At 38.7% G+C, this 13,403-nt stretch overlaps 1 non-coding gene across 1 annotated transcript; it reads right to left on the reverse strand.

Moving 5' to 3' along the window:
- Positions 1-922: 922 nt before the first annotated feature.
- Positions 923-994, reverse strand: TRNAH-AUG (transfer RNA histidin (anticodon AUG)). Its single transcript has one exon. It is a non-coding gene; the product is annotated as a tRNA-His (tRNA).
- Positions 995-13,403: the final 12,409 nt, after the last annotated feature.

The following is a 13,403-nucleotide window of genomic DNA, read 5'->3' on the forward strand; positions in this document are numbered from 1 at the left end:
TGTTGAATCACATGAAGACACCGGGATTCTTGGCACCTGGAGGAGAAGAATTCAATCTGGGGCCAGAGACGAGGCTTGATTGCTCAGAGCTTTTGCGTAATAAAGTTTTATTAAAGTATAAAGGAGATAGAGAAAGCTTCTAACATAGGCATCAAAAGGGGGCAGAAAGAGTACCCCCTTGTTAGTGTTAGCAATGAAATTATATACTCTCCAATAAATCCAAAGAATGTCTGGAGGTTGTAAAGACCTCACCAGACCTACTCCCATAATTTAAATTTTAAGATAAAAGAATTAGCCAGAAGGTTTAATCCAGAGACTGTCCTCAGGCAGGATACATTATTGTTCTATAATCCTAAGGAATGTAGAGAAGGAAAAAGTTTGTCTTTTCTTCCTCCTTGAGAATTCCAGAGCCCTCTTCTCTCCTTGGGGACCCCTAGACTTCTTATCAACCTGCCTAGGAAATGATTCTCTCAATACTATATATAAATATTTCGTATGTTTTACTTCTTTGCTGTTTTCTAAAAGGTAACATGCAAGGGTCATTTGTGAGTCCCAGAAGAGTCCATTGAGATGACTGATGTGGGGATATTTGGCCAATGTCAGTGTAAGTAGCATCTGGCAGTAAGTGAGAGAAGTAAATCAATACCACAATCTTAAAAACTTCTTGAGAACTTCTCTGAGACTTGGAAGATGATTCTAGATTTGTCTCTCCATGGCAGGCACCTGAAGTACAAGCCATTCTACTTAATATTTATTGGCAAATGATCTCCCGAAGCCCTATTCATTATTAGGGAAGGGAAGTCACTGAGTTGTGTCCAACTTTTTGCGACCCCATGGACTATAGCCCACCAGGATCCTCCATCCATGGGATTTTCCAGGCAAGAGTACTGGAGTGGGTTGCCATTTCCTTCTTCAGGGGATGTTCCCCACCCAGGAATCGAACCTGGGTCTCCTGCATCATAGGCAGATGCTTTACCATCTGAGCCACCAGGGAAGTCATTCATTATCAGGACCATATAGCAAATGACTCTCAGTCTTTATTTGTTTTAGGATATTTGGGCTTCATAGTTTACCTAGTTTATAAATTTCATATTTATCTGAATATCTGAAATTGTCCTCAGTGTGGCCAGATAGCAAGAAATATCCTAATCCTCAGGTGTCAAGAAGACATAAAGAGTCGAGGTCATCGTGTTAAATGCTCTTTGCTCACCCATCATTTGTGGATTATTTTAATACTGTAAGGGACTTGAACTAGGTTAGGAATTTTCAACATTCCCTTGGCAGTTTTACTTTTTAAAATGTCCTATAGAAACATTCTTTAAAAAGAAGAATGTGAATACATTTTTTATAAAGAAGAATTGTGAATATGACCAATATATGGAAAGTGACAAGCTATATAAGTCTTTCTTTATATAGCTATGGTCCTAGTTCCCATGATAACCTACAGAGCAACATGCAATCAGTAAAACCTTAAAAGACTTTTCAAGCATGACCAGTCCTTTGTTTTATTTTAAGTATCCACTGGTGTTAGGAAATGATTCAGGGAGAGAAAATTGTTGCTTTGTATACTTCTCACTATTTGTCCAACCCTTGTAAATATCAATGGCTCTTAAAATCAAAGGACATCAAATCAATTCAGAGACTAGAGCAGCTACATGGGGAGTAGGGGGAGTGAACAGGAAAAGGTCTACCCTGGTCCACAAACTCCTTCCTGATCTTTAGAGGACAAGGAACACACTGTACTGTGTTGATGTTTGTAGCTTCATACTAAAAAAGGGAATCTGCAAAGGCAATAAAAGGTTTTACCTAGAGTTTCTTATTTGAGGGTCACTAATTTGTTCATTACTATGTGAATTTCCTGCAGAAAAGAAGATAATTTTCTGGGAATCTGAAAGTTCCACATGAACCTTACACTATCCTTTAAAAAAATACATATGCTAATTTAGAATTTGACTGTAAATTATATGAACTTTGGTCAGTTTAGTTCAGTTCAGTTCACCTGTTCAGTCATGTCCAACTCTTTGCAACCCCATGGACGGCAGCACACCAGGCCTCCCTGTCCATCACCAACTCCCGGAGTTTACTCAAACTCATGTCCGTTGAGTCCGTGATGCCATCCAACCATCTCATCCTCTTGTCTCCTTCTCCTCCTGCCTTCAATCTTTCCAAGCATCAGGGTCTTTTTAAATGAGTCAGTTCTTCACATCAGGTGGCCAAAGTATTGGAGTTTCAGCTTCAGCATCAGTCCTTCCAATGAATATTCAGGACTGACTGGTTGGATCTCCTTGCAGTCCAAGGGACTCTCAAGAGTCTTCTCCAACACCACAGTTCAAAAGCATCAATTCTTCGGCGCTCAGCTTTCTTTATAGTCCAACTCTCACATCCATACATGACCACTGGAAAAACCATAGCCTTGACTAGAACTTTTTTCAAATATCTATCAATTTGCTCATATGTTTATACCTATGAGAAAGATTACAGAATCTATTTTAAAAACAAAACAAATATTAAGTACTGCTCCAAGCTAGGGTTTGTATAGATCCTTGAGATATTAAAACATAAAAAATAAAAATTAAAAAAAAAGAGCCCAGATGAGACCTATTCTGCAAGTGCTCCCTGACTCGTATGGAAGACAGGGATAAGCAGGTAGTTTCCAGATCATATGGAAAGTGCTGTGATTGAGACCTTGGGGTGGAAACACAGATGTGGGGACCCGATTGGGGAATGAGAAAAGACTTCAAGGAAAACGTCATTTTTAAAAAGAATATTATTGGATTTGGAGTCTTCTATGTACAGAACAGACTGTAAACTCTCAAGACTGGCATGTCTAGGAACCAATAAAGCAATGGTTGGAGCTCAGGATAAATGGGTTGGGGACTGACAGAAAACATGGGAACAAATGTTAAGTGGGAATAAAGGAGCTTAAGGTAATTCACATTCTTAGCTCAGTGACTACGTGAAAAAAACTGAACAGAAGGTGGGTAAATATGGGACATTTATATTGAAACAGCTAGTTAGCAGGTGGATCTTAGAACATGGCTTTGATTCTGATATAAATTTTGTGACTTATTGGTAAACTGTTACGAGTCAAAAACAAAATTATACATCATAATACTTAGTACATAAATCATGTTTTAAAGTGGTGGTTCTTAATCTCTAGTATGCATCAGAACTATCTGAGTTGATTGCTAAAAATGCAGTTCATTCTTTCCATTCTGATTCAGTATATTTGGGGCTAGATTTAAAAATCTATATTTTAACAAGTTTTCCAGGTGACTTTGCTGCTAAGTCACTTCAGTTGTGTCTGACTCTGTGCGACCCCATAGACGGCAGCCCACCAGGCTCTGCCATCCCTGGGATTCTCCAGGCAAGAACACTGGAGTGGGTTGCCATTTCCTTCTCCAATGCATGAAAGTAAAAAGTGAAAGTGAAGTCGCTCAGTTGTGTCCAACTCTTAGCGACCCCATGGACTGCAGCCTACCAGGCTCCTCCATCCATAGGATTTTCCAGGCAAGAGTATTGGAGTGGGGTGCCATTGCCTTCTCCGTCCAGGTGACTTTAAGGTTCACATATTAGTACAAAATACTGAAAAAGAGAAAAGGGGCGTGAATACCACCCTGAAAAACAGACAGTTAAACAGCAGTGAGCAGAGAGAAGAGGAGGTGGTGTTGTAGACTGAGAAAAAACTGAGAAGAAATGTATGAGAAATATCTAGATCCTGCTCCTGAGGTAAGGGTACTCCAGTCAGGGGCCCTGTCCCCACTAAGCCCACCAGAGCAAGGCATAGATACTGAACAGACTGGACAATGTGGAATATTATCCCTACCCTCTCTCCCCCTGGGAAGAAAAGAGTTAATAGGGCATTACAAGGAGCCTAGGGCAAAGTTTTGAGACCTATCTAATCTCCTTGTAAGTACCTTACTGAAATTTATTTGCAGTAAGACAAAAATGGCATTTATTTAGGTGTTCCTTCTAACCAAAGTCAATGTTATAAAGGTTTGCTTGTGGCAACATCATTCAGTCTTTCTATTTCTAAAAAGATCTTCATTTTGCCCTTACTTTTGAATTACATTTTGTTGGGTGTAGAACTCTGGGTTCATAATTATGTTTTCTCTCAGCACTTTGAAACTATTATTCCATTTTTTTCTGTCCTCTCTTGTTGTTAATGAGAAATAAACTGTCAAGTTGCCTTTGCCATTTAGATAAACTGATTTTTCTTTATTCTAGCTTTTACATTTTTTCTTTTATTCTTCATTTCTTGAAACTGCTCTATTATGTGCCTGACTATGGATCCATTATGCTATTATTATTATATGGTTACTGTTCTGCTTGCTACACAAAGTGCACTGATAATTTGAATACTTTTGTCTCTCTTCAGTGTCAGAAAATTCTCAGCGAATATCAAATATTCTTTTCATGCCAGTACCTGTATTGTCTATATGCTAGGACATGTTTTCAAAGACATTAGTGAAGTTTAAGTGTAAAAGAACTCAATAGATCTTGTGGGTATATTAACTGCTCTTGCATGTACTTTATCTCTTTTATTCTTTTACTATGTGGTAGGTGAAGTGTTAAGTGCTATCAGTCAGGATTAATCTTTTCAGTGGTGTTCTGTTTAGAGTTTATCTTATCTATTAATTCTATTTCTATTTTTTATATTTTTGTTTCCATATTTCAACTGAATTCTTTTTTCTACCCATCTTATTTTATGCATGTAACTTTGTGTTTAGTATTTTCTTGTTCTTTTTATAAATGTTAGGTCCTCACACCTTTGAGTATTCTAACCATGCTTATTTCGAACATTTATCTAACTATTTCATGGGCTTCCCTTATAGCTCAGATGGTAAAGAATCTGCCTACAATGCAGGAGACCCAGGTTCTATCCTTGGGTTGGGAAGATTCCATAGAGAAGGAAATGGCAACCCACTCCAGTATTCTTGCCTGCAGAATCCCATGGACAGAGGAGCCTGGCAGAGCCTGGCCTGGACAGAGGAGTCCAAGAGGTCACAAAGAGTCAGACACGACTGAGTGACTAACACACACACACACACAACTATTTCAGAACATATGTATCATCAGAAAATAACTCCTGTTCCAAGGTTTATTTATTTTTTTTTTGGCTCTGCCTTAACATTAGAATTCCTCAAGCATTTTAGAGTTTCAGATCACAGGTTTATCTAAAGGAAACTTTTTTTTTTCCTTTTTCTTTGTTTTCTCTCTCTAGGTTGCTTCCTCTCTGGCAGGAAGCTGTGAGGCTACTTCCATGAATGTCCTGGGGCATTAGTTGAGAAACAGCTTTCATAATGAAGGCTTGGGGCTCCTCCCTAGTAGGGGTATGAAGAATATACTGAAATGGTTAGTGAGCCCCAGGCAGCTCTGTCCTGAGGTCATGTCCATATCCTCAGGGTTACATTGCCTGGCAGCTCTGTGTAAGTTGTAGCCCCAGGCAGCAGTTGTCAGTATTTCTTTTCACCTTACTTTTATGAGTGATAGCCCCTGGATTTATGCAGTGAAGCTGGCTGTTTTTCCATTTCAAAAGCAAGACCTCTAGTCCTTCTACTCCCAAAGGAGGTGAACTTACACCTCCCACCGCTTGCTTTGGAATATGGATCTTCAGCCTCATGTACAATTCCAGCTTTCTGTTTTGCCTCTGGCCTATGAAGATGTTTATCTTATCTAAGGTTCTTTTTTTTTTTCTTAAATCTTTCATTGACAATATTGTAGTGCAAAAGGGGATCCATCAATGACAGAATCTGTATCAGTGTTTCTGGGTTAATTTTTAACTACACATTCTATTAGAGTTTTGCCAAATTAATTGATAAAGGAAATCCAACCACTTTCAAATGAAAATGGCTATGAGGTTTCTAGAATTTTACACCTATAGATGACAATCAGTCACTAAATTAATTTTTGCTCTGTTTTAGGATATGCTTAACATTTAAAGAGTTGTGTAAAAATTTCCAACTCCATCAACTGGTTAAGGATATTGGGATTGTTTCCTCTTTATCAGCTATCACTGAGAAGAGACTTGATCTCCACATTTTAGGATTAGTTAAGTAATTTACTATGCCCTTTTCTGCCAGGGTTAACATATCCTCACTGAATATCAAATTGCTGAATCTTTGCTATTAAACTAACATGTTCCTAAGTAAAACTCTGTTGTGGAGACTTAAAATATTGTGGTATGTAGAGTTTTTAAACTGAGGGCCCTATTTGAAATTACATCTACAGGGAGACATTTGTTCTCTATTATAAAAAGCTCTTCATTAATTAACCTGAAGTAAGACATTAGACAATAATCTAATGTGACTGTGGGTAAGGCTGAATTTTAATGCTTAGATAGGTTAGCAATTAGTGTGATATTTATCCTCTAGTTCTCATTGTCATTGCTTAGGGCTGTATCCTCGTAGCATTAACTTTCTAGGTGCAGGAACTTACAGTTGTGTGAAAGAAAGCCTTTTAGGTAGAAGTCTGCAGTGCGGCAGGGCTGTCAGGTACTGGACGTTGACTGTTGAGGGAGTACAGGCAATGTGCTCAGTTGTGTTGGACTCTTTGCAGCCCTATGGACTGTAACCCACCAGGCTCCTCTGTCCATGGGATTCTCCAGACAAGAATATTGGAGTGGGTTGCCACTTCCTCCTCCAGAGGATCTTCCCAATCCAGGAATCAAACCTCTGTCTCCTTTGTCTCCTGCAATGGCAGGCAGATTCTTTACCACGGCACCACCTGGGAAGCCCTGGGGGCGTACAGGGGAGATACTAACAGAGGCTGGTGAATGATTCTCAGCCCCTACTACTGACACAGAAACTTCTGACATGTATGTAACACATAGATGAGGGCATCCCCACCCCATGTATAAGCTGTCCAGGTAATAGTATTTTTCAGATTCCAAGAAAGGGTTTATATAGACATATGTGCCTCATTCATGCCAGTAAGTCTCTCCTTACCAATCTGTGTTTGTAGTGCATCATAGTTTTCAAAAGGTAAATGTCACTGGATTCTAGATCTAAGTTCTCAGCATCCATATTCATTCTCCTGCAGGACTCCAACATTGGATAAAGAGCAGGGAACTGACCTTGGGAAAAACCATCAGATTGTTTCCTAGAAATTTGGGGTTGTGATGGGAGAATCTATTTTGGTATCAACTATTCAGTTAGGCTGCAACTCTAATACTCTGGCCACTTCATGCAAAGAGCTGACTCATTGGAAAAGACCCTGATGCTGAGAGGGATTGCGGGCAGGAGGGGAAGGGGATGACAGAGGATGAGATGGCTGGATGGCATCACCAACTCCATGCACATGAGTTTGGGTGAACTCTGGGAGTTGGTGATGGACAGGGAGGCCTGGCATGCTGCAATTCATGGGGTCACAAAGAGTCAGAAATGACTGAGAGACTGAACTGAACTGATTTAGTTAGGTAAATTTGGGAGTTACGAGACAGTAAAGTATGCATCAATAAATGATGAAAAACATCAATAAAGCCCAACTTCGGACAGAGACATAAGGAACTAACAAACTGGGGCTGCTATGATGTGACTCACTTACTAATACCATTCCAATAGCTTGTTTGTATCACTAGGGAGGTCTGTCTGTATTGCATATCCTTAGGTTTCATGTGTTATACCTGGATCTTTCTGATATATCTCTCCTTTACATTTAAAACTTCAGGCAATAATTATTTATTCTGAATAAGTATACCAGATGGACTTGCTTCTGAATCAGTTTAAAGAGGCAGCACAAGAATATTAGTACATGGATAATGGATATGTAAGGTATGAGATAGGAAGGGAAGAGGGCAATGAACAACCTTGAAAAGAATGGCATAGCCCGAGGACATGACATAAGCTGATTAGAACCAACTAGATCCAAGAGCCGGGTACCACAACCATAAAGGTCAAAAGTAGGCAGTGGTTCATTCCTGGAAATCCCCATCCCTTCTCCAAAATAGCTGGAACACTTGTTCCACTCATTAGCCTATGAAATAACTCACCCTTATAAAAACTGACAACCCCATACCCTGGGGCCTCTCTTGCCTTCCAAGATGGCCCACACTCTGTCTATGGAGTGTGTTTCTTCCCTGAATAGACCTTCTTTCTCTTCACTATGGCTTGCTCTTGAATTCTTTCCTGCACGAAGCTAAGAACCCACACTCTGCAGCCATCTCAGGGACTCGGACGTGACCTAGGATGTGACCATCTTCCTGTGCCCCACTCTCTTTTCTGCAATAGATTCATGGCCTCCACTTTTTACCGCATCAAGGTCAGAACAAGCTGGAGTGAGGTGGTCAAGTATATAACCAGATATAGAGAGAAGAAATGCCAATGTAGTATTACTTTATATATATATATATATATATATATATATATATATATCTGAGAGAAATGCTTCTTAGTGAACATAGTGGACATTCATGGTCTCTTTGTCCAAGAGAATCTCAGTATTACTCATTCATAATATCTCTGAACACAATCTCTGTTACAATTACAAACACACTATAATTTTTTACATAAACTTTAAAAAAGATTTTAAGGAAATTGTAGGTTCACATGCAGTGGGAAAAATAAAGAAGATTACATATAACTTTTGCTTAGTTTCCCCAATATTAACATCTTACAAAATTATAGTACAATACCATAATTAGGATATTGACATTGATACAGGCCAATTCCATCACTACAAAGATTTTTCTTTCATATTGCTCTTTAATGGACAAGCTTACCTCATTCTCACTCATCATCTCTTTAAACTTGACAACCACTATTCTAGTCATCATTTCTACAATTAGATCTTTTCAAGAATATTACATAAATGGAATCATATACCATGTGATCTTTGACTATTGGCTTTTTTCACTCAGAACAGTGCTCTGGAGATTCATCCAGACTACTGCATTGTTTGTTCCTTTTTTACTGATGAGTAGTAGTCCATGGTAGGGGTGTGCCATGATTTGCATAACCATTCTCCTCTTGAAGAACATCTGAGTTGTTTGCAATTTTGACTATTATAAATAAAGCTACTATGAACTTTCATGTACAGGTTTTTGTGTGAACAAAAGTTTTCACTTCTCTGGGATGAACAGCAACAGTGCCAATGCTGCATTGTAGAGCAGCTGTATATTTAGTTTTATAACAAACTGCCAAATTGATTCCAGTATGGCTGTGCCATTTTATATTTTCTCCAGCAATGTGTGTGTGATTAGGTTTCTCCACAGCCTCTCTAGAAATTTTGGTGCCATTATTTTTATTTGGAACTATTCCCATAGAGGCATGATGGTATCTCATTGTGGCAATGGCACCGCACTCCAGTACTCTTGCCTGGAAACTCCCATGGATGGAGGAGCCTGGTAGGCTGCAGTCCATGGGGTCGCTAAGAGTCGGACATGACTGAGCGACTTCACTTTCACTTTTCACTTTCATGCATTGGAGAAGGACATGGCAACCCACTCCAGTGTTCTTGCCTGGAGAATCCCAGGGACGGGGGAGCCTGGTGGGCTGCCGTCTATGGGGTCGCACAGAGTCGGACACGAATGAAGCGATGCAGCAGCAGCAACAGCAGTTACAACATCTAATGATGAACGTATTTTCATGTTTGTTTTCCCACTATATATCCTCTTCATGAAGTACCTCTTTGTATCTTTTTAATATTTTCCAGTCAGATTTTTTTTTTGGTTGCTGTTTTACTGTTGAGTTTTGAGGTGGTGTGATCACTCACCTAGAGCCAGACATCCTGGAATGCAAAGTCAAGAGGGCCTTAGGAAGCATTACTATGAAAAAGCTAGTGGAGGTGATGGAATTCCAGTTTAGCTATTTCAAATCCTGAAAGATGATGCTGTGAGAGTGCTACACTCAATATGCCAGCAAATCTGGAAAACTCAGTAGTAGCCTCAGGACTGGAAAAGGTCAGTTTTCATTCCAATCCCAAAGAAAGGCAATGCCAAAGAATGTTCAAACTACTGCACTGCACTCATCTCACACACTAGCAAAGTAATGCTCAAAATTCTCCAAGCCAGGCTTCAACAGTATGTGAACTATGAACTTCCAGATGATCAAGCTGGATTTAGAAAAGATAGAGGAACCAGAGATCAAATTGCTAACATCCATTGGATCATTGAAAAAGCAAGAGAGTTCCAGAAAAACATCTACTTTTGCTTTATGGACTACACCAAAGCCTTTGACTGTGTGCATCACCACAAACTGTGGAAAATTCTGAAAGAGAAGAGAATACCAGACCACCTGACCTGCCTCCTGAGAAATCTGTATGCAGGTCAAGAAGTAACAGTTAGAACTGGACATGGAACAACAGACTGGTTCAAAATTGGGAAAGGAGTACGTCAAGGCTGTATATTGGCACCCTGCTTATTTAACTTATATGCAGAATATATCATGCTGGGCTGGATGAAGCACAAGCTGGAGTCAGACTGCCAGGAGAAATATCAATAACCTCAGATATGCAGATGACACCACCCTTATGGCAGAAAGCAAAGAATTAAAAAGCCTCTTGATGAAAGTGTAAGAGGAGAGTAAAAAAGCTGGCTTAAAACTCAACATTCAAAAAACGAAGATCATGGCATCTGGTCCCATCACTTCATGGCACATAGATGGGGAAACAATGGAAAAAATGACAGACTTTATATTTTGGGGCTCCAAAATCACTGCAGATAGTGAATGCAGCCATGAAATTAAAAGACACTTGCTCCTTGGAAGAAAAGCTATGATCAACTTAGACAGCATGTTAAAAAGCACAGATATTACTTTACCAACAAAGGTCCCTCTAGTCAAAGCTATGGTTTTTCCAGTAGTCATGTATGGATGTAAGAGTTGGACTATAAAGAAAGCTGAGTGCCGAAGAATTGATGCTTTTGAACTGTGGTGTTGGAGAAGACTCTTGAGAGTCCCTTGGACTGCAAGGAGATCCAGCCAGTCCATCTTAAAGGAGATCAGTCCTGGGTGTTCATTGGAAGGACTGATGTTAAAGCTGCAACTCCAGTACTTTGGCCACCTCATGCGAAGAACAACTCATTAGAAAAGACCCTGATGCTGGGAAAGATTGAAGCGGGAAGAGAAGAGGACAACAGAGAATGAGATGGTTAGATGGCATTACCCACGCGATGGACATGAGTTTGAGTGGGCTCTGGTAGTTGGTGATGGACAGGGAGGCCTTGCGTGCTGCAGCCCACAGGGCTGCAAAGAGTCAGACACGACTGAGCGACTGAATTGATTTGAGAGTTTTAACATATTGTAGATACTAATCCTGTGGTAGATATGTGGTTTGGTTGCAATTATTTTGTTTCAGTCTGTAGCTTGTGTTTTAATCCACTTAACATAGTGTTTTTATAAAACAAAAGCATATAAATTTGATGAAGTCTGAATTATTAATATTAGTATTTTCCTTATTGGATTTCTTTAATGGATTGTGCTTGACTATGTCAAGTCTAGGAACTCTTTGACTAGCCTTAGTTTCCAAAGATTTTCTCCTTTGCTTTTTCTAAAAATTTTTATAGTTTCAATTTTTATATTTAAATCTGTAATCTATTTCAAGTTAATTTTTGTTATACAAAAATATGAGATTCAGGCTGAAGTTCATTTTATATATTTGCCTCCAAATGTCCAATTGCTCCAGCATCATTTGTTGAAAGGTAATTTTTTCTCCATTAAATTGCTTTTGCCTTTTTGTCAAAAATCAGTTGAGCAACCAGCATTTCCCATACTCCTTATGTAATAGCTCTAAGTTTGTACTTAAATCACTGCTAAAAATTCTGCAAAAATGTGTTAGCTTTAAGGTTCCTTAAAAAATAATTGTTTCACCTTTCTTGATCATAAATTTACTCACCAAAAGTATAATAGACAAATGCTTTGGTTAAATGAACCATAAAATCAAGTGTAATATTCATACTTCTATAAAAAAAAAGTCTTAGTTTTGCCTCAATATTTATTTCCATCTTAGATAGTCAGTAATCATATTTCTTCTGCAGTGACTTCTTATACTGAAATAAATGACTTAAGGATGCCTTATTGCTGACATAGATCAGAGTTAGTTGCTAATGAAATAACTCCTCTCCAAGTAACTCCAAATAAATCTGCTGGTCCATAAAAGATTCATCTTAAAGGAATGCAGTTCATTTGCTGCCTCTACCACTTCCATGGACATGAAACATCTTTTATATTCTACGTTGTTTCAACCATTGCAATGCTGAGAGTAGCACCTGGCTTGTAATAGTCTGTTTTAACTAGCAGAGATGATATATTTAGTAAGACCTCATGACTACAATAGGAAGGACAGACCCCTCTCAAAAGAAAAATGATATTTGAGAATGTCCTCTGGTGTAAAAATTAATTCCAGGATACAAGGGTTTGCTCCATTTCAAAGATCAAAAAGGCAGTGGTAAAAAAGCATTCCAGACACAAAACCCATGACTCAAAGCTTCATTCCTGGAAATTAATTCCCTGTGTCATTTTGTATCTGGGGTAACAGAGCGTTGTGCAAAACTGTAGCAAAAGCCAAACGCAACACCTTAGCAGATGTCTTCATAGTGGGAATCTCTTCAGGCTGGGAGCACCTTCCTATTTTGTGTACCTTTGTAAGATACTGCATTCCAGGTAGAAGACAGTCCCATTCAGAATATGACTTAGAATCTAGGCCATATCTTTTTTCTGGGTGTGCATACAATGACAGAGTATGTGTGTGTGTCGGGGGAAGAAGACATCTATCTGTAAAAAAAAAAAAAAACCCAAAAACATATAAAATAAGATATGTATAAACAGTTTCCCAAAAATCTCAGGGAAAAAATGATGACTGTTTTGTTCAGCAAAAACTTTCCAGTATTGGATAAATCCAGTAGTAACTTAAATGACTGCTTTTCAGGAGTTGTATAAGTTGTGATGGCTGTTAAGTTGCTTAATTGTATATTTATGAGTAGAAAATTATGAGTTATATGACTGAGTATTCAACTCAAAATGTGGGATATGAGATATTGCTGCTTCCATGTGGCACTATACAATAAAAAGAGATGATACTAAATCTACCTTTAAGCATCGTTGGTTCCTGAGCAGAACACTGAAAATATACTACCCACGAATAAGCTCAAGACATATAACCTGATGCCTCCAAAAAGCTTTAATTCTGTGGAACCAAGTTTTTATACTTTGAAATGAGCCTGGCTGGAAGTGTTAATTCAATTGGACATTTTGACAATTTTGGATTATCTTTTTATTTCTATTTTTTAAGAAAATATTTTAGTAAGCAAACAGATCTTAAGGGTAAAGCTTGATGAATTTTTACACCCATGAAACCAGAATCTGATATCAAGTAAAGGACATATCCAAAACTCCAGGAAGCTCCCTTGTGCCTTCTCATAGCCAATACTCCTAAAAGTTTTGGCTGTTTTTGAATTTGATATAAAAGGA

This window comes from Bos mutus, chromosome X, assembly GCF_027580195.1.
Source record: "Bos mutus isolate GX-2022 chromosome X, NWIPB_WYAK_1.1, whole genome shotgun sequence".
Taxonomy (NCBI): domain Eukaryota; kingdom Metazoa; phylum Chordata; class Mammalia; order Artiodactyla; family Bovidae; genus Bos; species Bos mutus.